Below are 13,034 nucleotides of genomic sequence, written 5' to 3' on the forward strand. Positions count from 1 at the left end.
AGGGGGAGAAAGAAACAAGGGGAAAAGATTATTAATGAAAATAAAAAAGAAAGACAGGTATGAGCAAGAGAAGACACAATTAAGAATCTCACAGACATGATTTATACGAATTCATCTCATTTAACCCTGGAGGTACTGTGGCATTAAGATGTTCAATCCAAAGACATTCTTTTTGAAAAATTATTTTATCCCAATCACCCCCACGTGGATGTGGGGGGATCACTTCCAGTATAAAAAAACGCACAACAGACAAGTCATACCGGTGGTAAAGTCCGATATGACGTCCAATTGTGGTGAGTTTACCACAGCCTGAATCGTACAAATGGTCGCCCATTCATTGGCGGAACTCTCTAATGGTTTTCCCAATATAGAAAGCTCCACATATACAAATCATAAGGTAAATGACCCCTCTGGTGCCACAATCAGCAAAAAAGGGGGGGCAGAAGTTTTCGCCGTTGGGCAAAGTAAAACATTCTCCCTCCAATACCCAAGGGCAGCGTGGACAGTTGCCACACTGAAAGGTCCCCCTGGGTATGGGCCGGGATGTACGTTCAGCCACATAGTGACTCTGGGTTAGTCGATCTCTGAGTGAATATGCGCGACGGAACACCAACTCAGGGTGAGCTTTAACATGTTTATGTAGAGTATTATCTTCAGTGAGGATATGCCAGTGTCTAAGAATGTTGCGCAAGACATTATGGTGAGCTGAGAAGGTGGTTATGAACCGTACCGATTCATGTGTAGACCTGAGTTTATTTTAGGAGATATCATACAGCAGGGAATGCCTCGAACGGAGGCAAGCCCTGTTGTAAGCTTTGTTTAGATTGGTGTGGGCATAGCCCCTGGCAAGGAGGCATTCTCGTAATGCATCAGCTTGTATTTTGAAATCAGTAGGTAAAGTACAATTCCTGCGTAGGCGTAAGTACTGGGCAAACGGAATGCTTTCGGATAATTGGTTTAGGATGAGCGCTAGAGGCATACAGTAGGGTGTTTCCCGCAGTGGGTTTTCGATAGAGGTCAGTGTGGAGTGTACCATCTGTTTGTTTGATGACAACCAGGTCCAAGAAGGGGACCTGGGTTTTATCAAACACCACTGTAAATTTTAGGTTAAATTCATTGACGTTGAGTAATTTAACAAAGTCAAGCAAGGACTTACTAGAGCCTGTCCAAATAATTCTTCCCTCCTTTCTATGTACCCCTTTCTCCCCCCCCCTCCCTTTTCTCTTCTTCCCCCTTCCCCTTTCACCTTGTTTTTCCTTTCCTCGTTTTCTTCCCCCCCCCTTCCTTTTCTTCACACACCTCTCATCTTTCCTAACATGGTTCCCCTCTCCCCCCCTCACCCCCCCCCCTTCCCCTCCCCTCCTCTCCCCCATCCCATTTTTCCTTTTTCTCTCCCCCTTTCTTCCTTCCTTTTCCCCTCCCCCCTTTCCCCCCTCACATCAGTCCACCCATTCACTCATCCATCACTACTCATTCCCCACTCCCCTTTTCCCATACTTTTCCCTCAGCACGTGGTGTCCGTTTCAAAGGCCTATTACCAATCAATACCACTATTGATTAATCTCTTTACCTTATTAGAGCCCGTTCTAAAATTATCCCCCTTCATGCGCGACGGGGGAATTACCAGACCAGTGTCTTGGATCGCCTTGACCAGCTTAGGTGAGCAATTTTCCTTTTTGACTCCCTGAGAAAATTTACTGTTTTTTTCTAATGATTTGTGTATGTACATTATATTTTTTGCTTGTTGTTTATTATATACTTTACAAATATCTTCTAGACCTCCTGAAGAAGCGGTATAACCGCAAAACCCGGTCAAGGGCAATTGGCTCCACCTATTAGGCCTCGTACTACACGATGGGACATGTCCGCTGGCGGATTTTGGTCTGATGGCTGTACACACCATCAGACCAAATTTCCCGCGGACAGCGAAAGTGGTGACGTGGCCGCGCCGTCGCCATGAGGATGACGCGGGCGACGTTGCGCGACCCTGGAAGGTCAATGCTTCCACGCATGCGTAAATCACTTCGACGCATGCGAGGGCATTCGGCCGAGCGGACATGTCCGGGAGTCATACAGACGACGGAACATGTCCGACATGCCTAAGAAACAGTATGTCCGCTGGAAACCTGTCCGATCCACCGGAAAATTGTCCGGTCGGCCGTACAGACGACCGAACATGTCCACGGAAACTGGTCCGCGGACCAGTTTCAGCAGACACGTTCGGTCGTGTGTACGAGGCCTTAGACACAGATGGTTCTGTACTCTAATTTGATCTGTGGGGTCTGTCCCTAATTGTTTTTTACATTGTAGTTTGTCTTATGCAATAAATATTGTTTTTTTATACTAATCTGGTTTCTATCAGTGCCGTGAAAGTCCCAGCCAACAACCTTCCCCCCTCTCTTGACCTATGATTATTGATGCCAATTGGCCACAAGCAGCCTGTGGTACTTTCTCATTTGGGTCTCACTTTCTACATATTAAACGGGATGCTGGCACATTGAATTTATTTTTATAATTAGTCTAACAGAGGCCAATACTCTTCCCTTTTGATCAAAGAGAACAATAACTTGCAATTGGCCACCTTAAATACCTTTTCTCATGGATTGGATGCACCTGTCTATGAAGTTCAAGGCTAATGAGCTCACCAAACCAATTGTGTGTTCTAATTAACCAGTACCAAGTACTGTAATTACAGGTATTCAAATCAACAAAATGACAAGGGTGCCCAAAATTTATGCAGATGTCTAATTTTGTTTTGATGCATATGCGCGTTTTCTTTTTTATTCAATAAACCTCATTTCACTACTGAAATATTACTGTGTCATTCAGTTATTTGATAGATAAAATTAAATTGCTGATCCAAACACCCAAATATTTATAAATGACAATCATGGAAATTGTCAGGGGTTCCTAAACTTTTGCATACAACTGTATATATATATATATATATATATATATATAATATATATATTTATTTATATATATATATATATATATATCTACTCCTTACTATTTTTGCAACATGCATATCAAACACTGCAGTAAGCTCACCTGTATTTGCAGGGTCTTTCTGATATACATATATACACTTTTACTACTTTTGCAGTTCATGATCATGGACAAGTAGAGACCTCTAGGGACATCTGTACTCACACCTATCAATGCCATGTCAGTGCTTCGGTTGTTCCCCCGATGGGGTTACCTTTGTCCGCCTCCTCAGCTCCCGTGCTAAAATGTTTGTTGCTGACACCACCGGTGGAATTAGCGATGTGATGACCTGGCCCAGCCCATTGGTGAATATGGGGTCCTATAGTTTGACACCGATGATGACTCACCTCCCTGCCTTTTGTATGCTACGCACATTCATTGACTTTACTATTTGTAATAACAGATATAAGCAAAGCATTTACCCTGAAGAACGAGCGCAGTCTCGCGAAACATGTTGGGTAATACCGATGCTTGCACATTTCTCTGGTGTTTGTAATATGTATATACTCTTTACCATGTATGTGGACTGACCCATGTTCACATTGTATGCATATTTTATTGCTGTTGTGTTTTACATGTGCAACAATTGTAATAAATCTACTTTTTACTATCATGATATGTTTTTTGGCTTACCATATTCACCTCATATAAAGTCCCAGGGTGAACCCCATGTATATATATGTATTGTAACAGGGATGAAGTTTATGTTGGGGTGACACCAGACTTATATTATGTTCCAATGCTTAAGAAACGTACATCCTTCCCAGTGTTGCCAACCTACCAGATTAAAATAAAATTAAAATCTGGCACGACACCCAAAAATTTATGGGCGCAGACACATTTTTACCTGGCATTTCACAACGTTACTAAATTACATTTTAAGGTGCACATTTCAGTATTTCGGCCTACAAACAAGTACGCTAGGCAAATAGCAATGTGATTTAAGGTAGATATTAAGGTAAAAAAAACATATTTTTGATATAATCAGGGCAATTTATTTAGTCACATCACCCCCTGCCTCCATCCCCCTCTGCCACCAACACGCCCTGCCTTTCACCTTCCTCTGCAGTGTGCACAATCTCCCCCTGCCTTCAATCTCCCCCTGCCTCCAATCTCCCCCTGCCTCCAATCCTCCCTCTGCCTCAATCTCCCTCTGCCTCCAATCTCATCCCTGCCTCCAATCTTTCCCAGGCCCCCTGCCTTCCAATCCCCCCCTGCCTCCATTGTCTCCTGCCTCCATCCCCCTCTGCAGTGCCGCCAACAACCCCTGTCACCATCCCCCACCCTCTGCGGTGCCACCAATCTCCCCCTGCCTCCAATCCCCCCCCCCTGCCTCCATTGCCCCCTGCCTCTATCCCTCTCTGCGGTGCCACCACAGCCACCATCACCCCTGCCTCCAATCACCCCCTGCCTCCAATCTCCATGCGCAGTTCCAAGTCGAATCTATCTCGGCTATCTTTACTGGCACATTCCTGCAACCACGGACATTTCCGAACAGGGGAAAAAAGTGCCCGTTTTTACGAACTGTCCGTAAAAATATGGACGGTTGGCGACACTGATCCTTCCTCTTACACCAGATCACCATAAATTCCGCTCTCGAAGTTCATTCTGCCTTTTCAGATTTGCACATTGCACAGGCAATTACTTTTATTATATCGATATATATAGAATTTTTCTTAAACTTGCCTAGTATTATAGATTAAGGATACTCTGTCTTCAATGTATTACATAATTACATAGTAGGTGAGGTTGAAAAAAGACACAAGTCTATCAAGTCCAACCTATGTGTGTCATTATATGTTAGAATTATATTGTATATCCCTGTATGTTGCGGTCGTATAGGTGCTTATCTAAAAGTTTTTTGAAACTATCGATGCCCCCCGCTGAGACCACCACCTGTGGAAGGGAATTCCACATACTTGCGGCTCTTACAGTAAAGAACCCTCTAAGTAGTTTAAGGTTAAACCGCTTTTGTTCTAATTATAATTAGTGGCCATGTGACTAATTAAACTCCCTTCCACGTGTAGTGCTACCCCCATAGGAGCCGCTAATGTATGTATGTTTCTGCACTCTTCCTCTCAACCCCAAGAACTGCCTCAACCCCGCTGGCACACCTGTTTAGTAATATTAGTGTAGAACACAGAGAGAAAACACAATAATGATAGAGCATGTAGAATATTTACCAAGACTCTGGGTTCAGTCACTTTATCAGCTGTGGTAGTAAATAGAGACTCACACAGGATACCAATGAACAACTTGTAAAAGTTTACTATGATGAAGATGGTGAAGAATAACATAAAGCAATGGTGTGAATAATAGATGAATAATACAAGTTATAATTGGCAGAGATATTTGTTCAAAGCAAAATATGTCATACCACTGTATCATATAGCAACCTGATAAAGGTATATGTGAACAGGTGCACAGTGGAACAGGTCCTCAATACTTTAATACCTGTATTGAAACACCGCCCCACTGAGGCCTCAGCACTCAGACCAATACACGCAGAAAACACAACAGTGAGCACAGTAATAAAAATGCACGTTCCAACTGTATGTTGCTAAACGGCTCCCTCTAGAGTACAGTTCTGAGTGATACACAATTGTAAAGCAGTAAAGCCTTGTGGAAGAATAAAGTAGTGGAAGTTCCTCCAGTCCTAGTTTGTTCTTCAGCTAGCTTAATTATATTGCAGTGTGAGGTGGTGGTGGTGCACATATTTGTAGTCCAAAATAGCAAAGGAAACAGTAACTGTAGAATATGCTGTGATTGATTACTTAGCTACAAACTAGTCTCACTTGTAATTCCTTCTGTGAGTGAACAGTACAGTACTGACCTTGCTGCATGGGGAAAAGAGAAACAGAAACCCCAAGATCCAGCTATAGAATACTCAGGTGCAATAGATCCACATCCGTGGAACTACAGGTCTCAGCAGCAGTCTGTATAGCAGGCAATCACTTATCAATATTGCAGTCACTACCTGGATAGGCAGATGCCTTCTCACCACTCTGGATCCCAGCTGGCTGTGGACTCCTTCTGTGTAGATGGCACCTCCACACGGTGCTGCCCCTCCCGGTTTGCTGGAAGGCAGATGGCTTCAAAAGCTTTGAAGCGCTGGCTAGTCCTCCTGCTCAATCCGCAGGGCTGTTCACAAGGATCCCTCTGGCAGGCGATCCGCTCTCTGCTGTAGGCCGCAGGCTCTCCCAGCCCTCGGCACACACACACAGGCCTCTTGCTGGTTGTTGAATGGCGTCCACAGAGAGAGAAAAACAGGCCACGCCTGTCCTTTTATCTGCTTACCCAGCAGGCTGTTCTGTGACTTGGCATTGTGGGGTTGTAGTAGTTCTCAGACTGATCTAACCACATGAGTCACTTCCTCATTGTCTTACATATCCCACAATGCATAGCTCTTTACCTCTTAAATGAGGGAAGAAAACAAAACCCTGATAAAGTGTCAGCAGTCACTAGAGAGAGCCAAACCCTTACTTAAGGAAACAATACATTTCCTAAATGATAACTCTGGTAGTAGATCTGTGCTACACGTGTAAAAGTTTTATCCCTGTTGTGGGGTCACCAGTATGGTATTTGTAAATTGAAATCATATCCCCTCTCAAGCGTCTCTTCTCCAGAAGGAAAAAGGTCAGTGCTTGCAACCTTTGCTCATAAATAATATCCTCCAAACCCTTTATTAGCTTTGTTGCCCTTCGCTCCATTTCCAGTACAATCCTTCCTGAGGACTGGTGCCAGAACTAGACAGCATACTCCAGGTGCGGCTGGACCAGAGTCTTGTAGATTGGGAGAATTATTGTTTTATCTCTGGAGTTAATCCTCTTCTTAATGCATGCCGATATTCTGTTTTCTTTGCTAGCAGCAGCTTGGCATTGCATGCCATTGCTGAGCCTATCAACTACTAGAACCCCCAGGCCCTTTTCCATCCTAGAGTCCCCCAGAGGTTCTGCCCCTAGTGTATAGATTGCATTCATATTTTTGCCACCCAAATGCATTATTTTACCTTTTTCTACATTAAACTTCATTTGCCATGTAGTTGCCCACCCCATTAATTTGTTCAGTCTTCTTGCAGGGTTTCCACATCCCTGCAGAGAATTTATTGCCCTGCTTATGCTTAGTATCTCTGCAAATACATAGATTGAACTATTTACCCTATCCTCCAGGTCATTTATGAACAAATATAATTTCCAAGTATTCCCCATTTATCACCACCCTCTTAACTCGCCCTTGTAGCCAGTTTTCAATCCATGGACTCACCCTATGGTCCATGCCAACAGACCTTATTTTGTACAGTAAACTTTTTTCATTCAATAGGTTTTTAATTTAAATTGAAATTTTTAAAAAGGAACAGAGTACAGAATATAAAATATAGATATAAGATACTAAACGTACCAAGATATGCATAACATTGAATTTACAAAATAACTGGTACCACTGGAACACAGATTAATTTACTCTTCCATTCTTTATAAAGGACAATGCTTTCACTCAGCGGAAAACACCCAAGGATCACCCCACAACCGAAACAAGTCAAACGAACAAGCCAACCAATAGCGAGAAGGTGCCCTCCCCCCCGGACACCCCCAATTGGGTACACCACTGTGAACACTTTAGGAAGTGCCACCATCGGAAGTGCCCAGGAAGTCAAAAGCCCCCGGGAAGGCAAGTACTCGATAGCAAGAGGTCATAAAGGTTACCATGCGGGGCCTGCAACTCCTCCAGCTCCCACCATCTTGGTTTAGGGGAACTAGGGAACCAGGTCCTCAGTTGTGACAAAATTGTAGCAGTATGGCAGTCCTTAATTACTGCGTTCCCCACTCCTCCCGCCTTCCTCGATGCTATTGATTTTTTAAATGCCCATCTAGCCCATTTGCCCTTCCACAGGAATTTGTTTATCAGGGATTGTATTTTGTGGAAAAAAGAGTTATGAACTGGTATGGGGAGAGTTATGAACAGATAAATCAATTGGGGTAGAAGACGGCCTGACCAGAGAAGTTCTGTTTTAGCTAAATCATGGAGTTTAGACGACATAGAGGAAAGATACGGAATATAATTTGCCATGTATAAATCACCAGGAGCAGCAGTTAGGGTGATTCCCAAATATTTTATACCTTCATCACTCCAAGCATATGGAAACCGTGATCTGAGTTTGGCCTTCAGTTGCGCATTAACACCTAAACTCATTATATAGGATTTGGATTCATTCACTTTGTAGTATGACATTTTGCCAAACATATGCAATGTTTCATGTACCGAAGCCAGGGAAATTTCAGGGTCAGTAAGCATTAAAATAATGTCATCGGCAAACACACTGCTAGTGTGTTCCGACCCGGGAGTTGGGAATCCTTTAATGTTCTTATACAATCTAATATATGTAGCTAGGGGCTCTAGGATCAAATTAAAAATAAGAGGAGAAAGCGGGCACCCCTGACGAGTCCCATTAGAAATGTAAAAGGTTTTAGACAGTACTCCGGACGTGTAAACCCTGGCTGAGGGCTTTGAATACAGGGCCATTATTGCAGAGAAGATCAGTCCAGGGAACCCAAATTTCTTAAGAACAAGGGCCAAGTAACCCCAGTGTACCCGATCAAAGGCCTTCTCTGCATCCAAAGCTAACAGCAGAGAAGGCCTTCGCTGAACCTTAGCCAAGTGGATGATATTGACCAACCTCCTGGTTGCGTCCGAGGTTTGTCGCCCCCTGATCCGGGTGAATCAAAAGAGGTATAATATCCACCAGACCGTTGGCTATGAGCTTAGCATACAATTTGAGATCTGTATTCAGTAACGAAATGAGTCTGAAATTAGCAGGGGTATTGGGATCCTTCGATAAACAGGTGAGAAAGCCGCCGCTCCAGGTGAGCACCTCCAGGCAATCACTGTCTGCTCAGGAACCAAATGGGTGCTGGCAATGCACAGGACATGCGGATAGAGAAAAAGATGGATTGACTATGATTAAGCATTGAAAGTCAATGCGAAACGCGTCAGCTATTTTCCCCACTGTATGCTGATTGTATGCTGTGCATTTTTTCCATCAATAAAGAGCACGTCTTTTTTCAAGACTTTTTGGAGTGCGGCTGTCCATCTTTTTCTCTATGCGCATATTGGGATCCTTCCCCGGCTTTGGCAGAGTCACTATCAATGCACTAAGCATCTCTGGAGGAAAGGACGAAGAAGCGGTAGCTGCGCTAAACACTTTGCCCAGATAAGGTGACAGGATAGACTTATATAATATTCTCCTGTAAAGCCGTCTGGGTCGGGAGACTTGTTGGTAGGGAGGGAGTCTATAGTTTTATGTATTTCTGCAATGCTAAATGGAAGATTCAGGAGTTCTTTATGCTGCAGAGACAAAGTTGGTAAAGAAATTAGTTGGAGGAATCCATTAATCATTTCGGTAAGGGTTGGCACACAGTTGCATCGTTCTTCAAGTTATAGAGGTTGCCATAGTAATGGCTAAAGGCATCAGCTATATCCTGCGGATGATGCATTTTAGATTTATTCAAGGGGTGAAGGATATAGGGAATTTTGGTTTTAAGTCTATGGCCTTTGAGTTTGTGTGCCAATAACTTTCCTGCCCTATTGCCCTGAGCATACTGATTCATTTTTAACCTCTTAGTATGCTTCTCAAACTCCTCCAGGAGGAGAAGTCTGAGGTCGCTTCTCAAGCGAGTAAGCTTGTCAGACAGCAACATGGAAGGGCGTTGTTTGTTTATTGATTCCAATCTAGCAATATCATCCGTAAGGTCTTGTATCTTTTTTTGGGGCCGCCTCTTCGCCCTGGCCCCCAACTGAATAAGAATACCTCTCATGAATGCCTTATGGGCATTCCATAAACTAAATTGATTCTGTTCTGGCAAATCGTTAATTAAGAAATACCCTTTCAGTTTAGAATCAATAATTTCTTTAGATTGTGGTTGCTGCAGAAGGAATGAGTTTGCTCTCCACACAGGAGCCGCGTGGTAGATGAGGTGTCCGTCACAGTAAGAGTTATGGAGGCATGGTCGGACCATGTAATGTTGTTAATGTTTGAGGAGACCGTTCTACACAAGGTCTTAAGATCGACCAGGAACAAATCGATTCTTGTATATGAGCGATGTGGTGAGGAAAAAAAACTTAAAATCTCTTTCACCTGAGTGAAAACACCTCCACACATCATACACGTCTGCTGAGTGAAGAGACCCCTGAAGGGAAGCTACTGACTTTTTAGTCTGCGATGAGGAGTCCATGGTAGGATCAGGCACTAAGTTGAAGTCCCCACATAGTATCAATAATCCCCTCCTGATGAGGTCAATTTTCTTCATGAGCCTATTAAAGAACTTAACTTGATGAGAATTCGGTGCATAAACGTTAACAATGGTATACCTCACCGAGTTTATATCACAAATTAGGACAAGATACCGGCCATTAGGATCTCCAAGTTCTGTATGAAGATTGAACGCCACCGTGTCTGTCATGAACGTTCTGCCCGCTTCCGTGGGCGTGTGCCTGTGTGCATGCGCGGATGCGCGCCTATGCGCATGCGTGGGACACGGCCGTTCCCCGCATCTGTGCGCATGCGTGCGCATTAGGCGCACGTTGGGCACACGTCATACGCAGCGTCCAGCTGCCTATAAAAGACACTGCCTGAATGGGGCACATTGCGGCTTGATCTGCATGTGTTCCCGTGTTCCTGTTTTGCATCCTGCATTCTGTTCCAGTGTATGACCCGGCTTCCTGACTCTGCTACCTTCTCCAACCCTGACCCCGGCTTGTCGACTCTGCTTGTATCCTGCCTGATTACCCGTTACCTGAACCCGGCCTGGACTCTGACTATTCTCTGCCCATTGTTTATGCTGATTTCTCCCAAGTGCACGATCCGGCTTGTCTGACCCGGCTACCTACGTCTGCTGCTCTGCTGACCCTCTTTGGCTGCTCTGCTGACCTGCACCCGCTGTCCGCATCCTCTATCCTGCCGACCTGCATCACCTGCTTCCTGTCCAGCAGTTCCAGCTTCCTCTGCAGCTACACCAGATCCAGGACCTTTACTTCACTGTGCTCAGAGACCACTGTCCCCATTCCAGCGGGCTCTAAGCCGGGGTCGTACGGGAGGTCTCCCTCCATGCTTCAGGCTCACACCCAGGTACGTAACAGTGTCTCTTATAGCAGTCATCACCCCTTTAGTTTTTGAGTCCGCATTAGCCATGAAAATGTGGGGGAAGCTTCTATGAGTGCACAGTGGGGGATCCGACCCATTAAAGTGTGTCTCTTGTGCACATAGAATGTCGCTCCTATTAAGTAAAGCCTCCCTCCACAATGATTTCCTCTTTACAGGGTGGTTGAGATCCTTGACATTCATAGATAAAAAGTTAACAGCCATTGTGGTAAGAGGGTTTGTGTAGCAGGATGGGAGTGCACTTAACCATACTCACTGTGAACCTGGAAGCTAGTCTAGAGATGAGAGTGCTTTGCAGTGTTTAAGGAGAACATGTTGCGACAGCATGGAGACACGTATATATGGCATACGCTGGTAGTACTACGGGCATCTGTGCAAATCCAAAGAGAAAAACAAAACAAAAGCAAAAACAAGGAACAAAGGGCCAGATTCACAAAGCACTTACGCCAACGTATCTAAAGATGCGCGGCGTAATTGAAAAATGCGCCGCGCGTATCTTTGCGCGTGATCCTCAAAACGAAATATGCCTGAAAACCAGATTTTTCCGTCCTACGTAAAACGATTACACCTGCGCTTCTTGAAGCGCAAAATATGCTAGACACACCATTGATTTTCAATGCTAATATGCAAATGAAGGAGATAGGGCGATCCACAAAAGTATGCTTGTGCGGCGTAGACTACGCCCTGTGCTCATCTGCTAGTTTCACGGTTTTAAAAAATCACCTTATAAAAGGTGCCCTAACTTTACACCAGCCGTGTAAATGTCAGCTAAAGCAACAACATTAGGGACGAGCTGAGCACACACACTTGCAGGACAACAATCTGTATGCCAACATGCCAGGGGCATCCATGCTCATAGCTATACTAGTGACTTTAGTAACCGAGGGTACCCCCTCTTCTGAGGGAACAGCAGCCAGGAGACGCCTCGCAGAATGCATCATTGCACAGTAAACACACACATTAATCATGGCACAATTAGAATGTATGCATACACACCCACTGTGGTCCCTAGCACAGACACATCACATCCTCATCGAACTGGATTAGACCCAAGTACCCCCCATGGGACTAGGGAGCAGCAACGCCACGCCACGGCTCCAATTATGTCACTGTGCATTCATACACCATTCACATGGACCTGGGATCACTTCTCCCTGGTCCTGGGGATCCCTACTCCACCAAAACTAAGGGTGACACCCTTTTTCACCAGGAATGTCACCCCCACATTCATACATCATTCACACACATAAACCAAATCATAATCACAGTATAATTAAAAAAATAATAAAAATAAAAAAACAAAAGTACAACCAAAATTAATGGCGGCGGCGTGAGCTACGCCTGGGCCGGCTACGGGCACGGCCAAGGCCAACCAGGGGAGACTCATGGGGGGGAGCAGGGGAAGGAGGAGCCTCCCCTGGTGACTGTCCTCCTGCTGGCCTGCCCTCAAAGGCCACGGCGATTCTGTTCAGACCCACAGTGAGGGCAGCCATATTGGCCTGGACAGCCTGGGTATTTACGTGGACAGCCTGGGTCAGGGCACTCACCTCCAGGGCCACGCCTGCTGTGGCGGTCTGCAGGTCACAAATGCATGTTATGACCACCAAGGAGTTTGTGCCCACATCATTGACCGAGTCCTTAATTGAGCCCAGGCTGTCCTCCATCTGGGTCAAAGTCCGGGCGACCTGACCCAGATGTTGGGTCTGCCGGGCCTGGTCCCTCCGCAGATTGGCCGGCAGAACCTCGGCCACCCCCCTGGTCTTATGGGTAGCCTTCCTGCCTGCAGCTGAGGCTTGTGGCCTGGGAGGAGGGGAGAGAGAGACCCTTGTGGGGGGAGCCCTGTTGGTGGAGGAGTGGGAGGGGCTACCCCTGATGGAGGCCTGACTGCTGC

The sequence above is a fragment of the Rana temporaria genome, chromosome 4 (assembly GCF_905171775.1).
Source record: "Rana temporaria chromosome 4, aRanTem1.1, whole genome shotgun sequence".
Classification (NCBI taxonomy): Eukaryota; Metazoa; Chordata; class Amphibia; order Anura; family Ranidae; genus Rana; species Rana temporaria.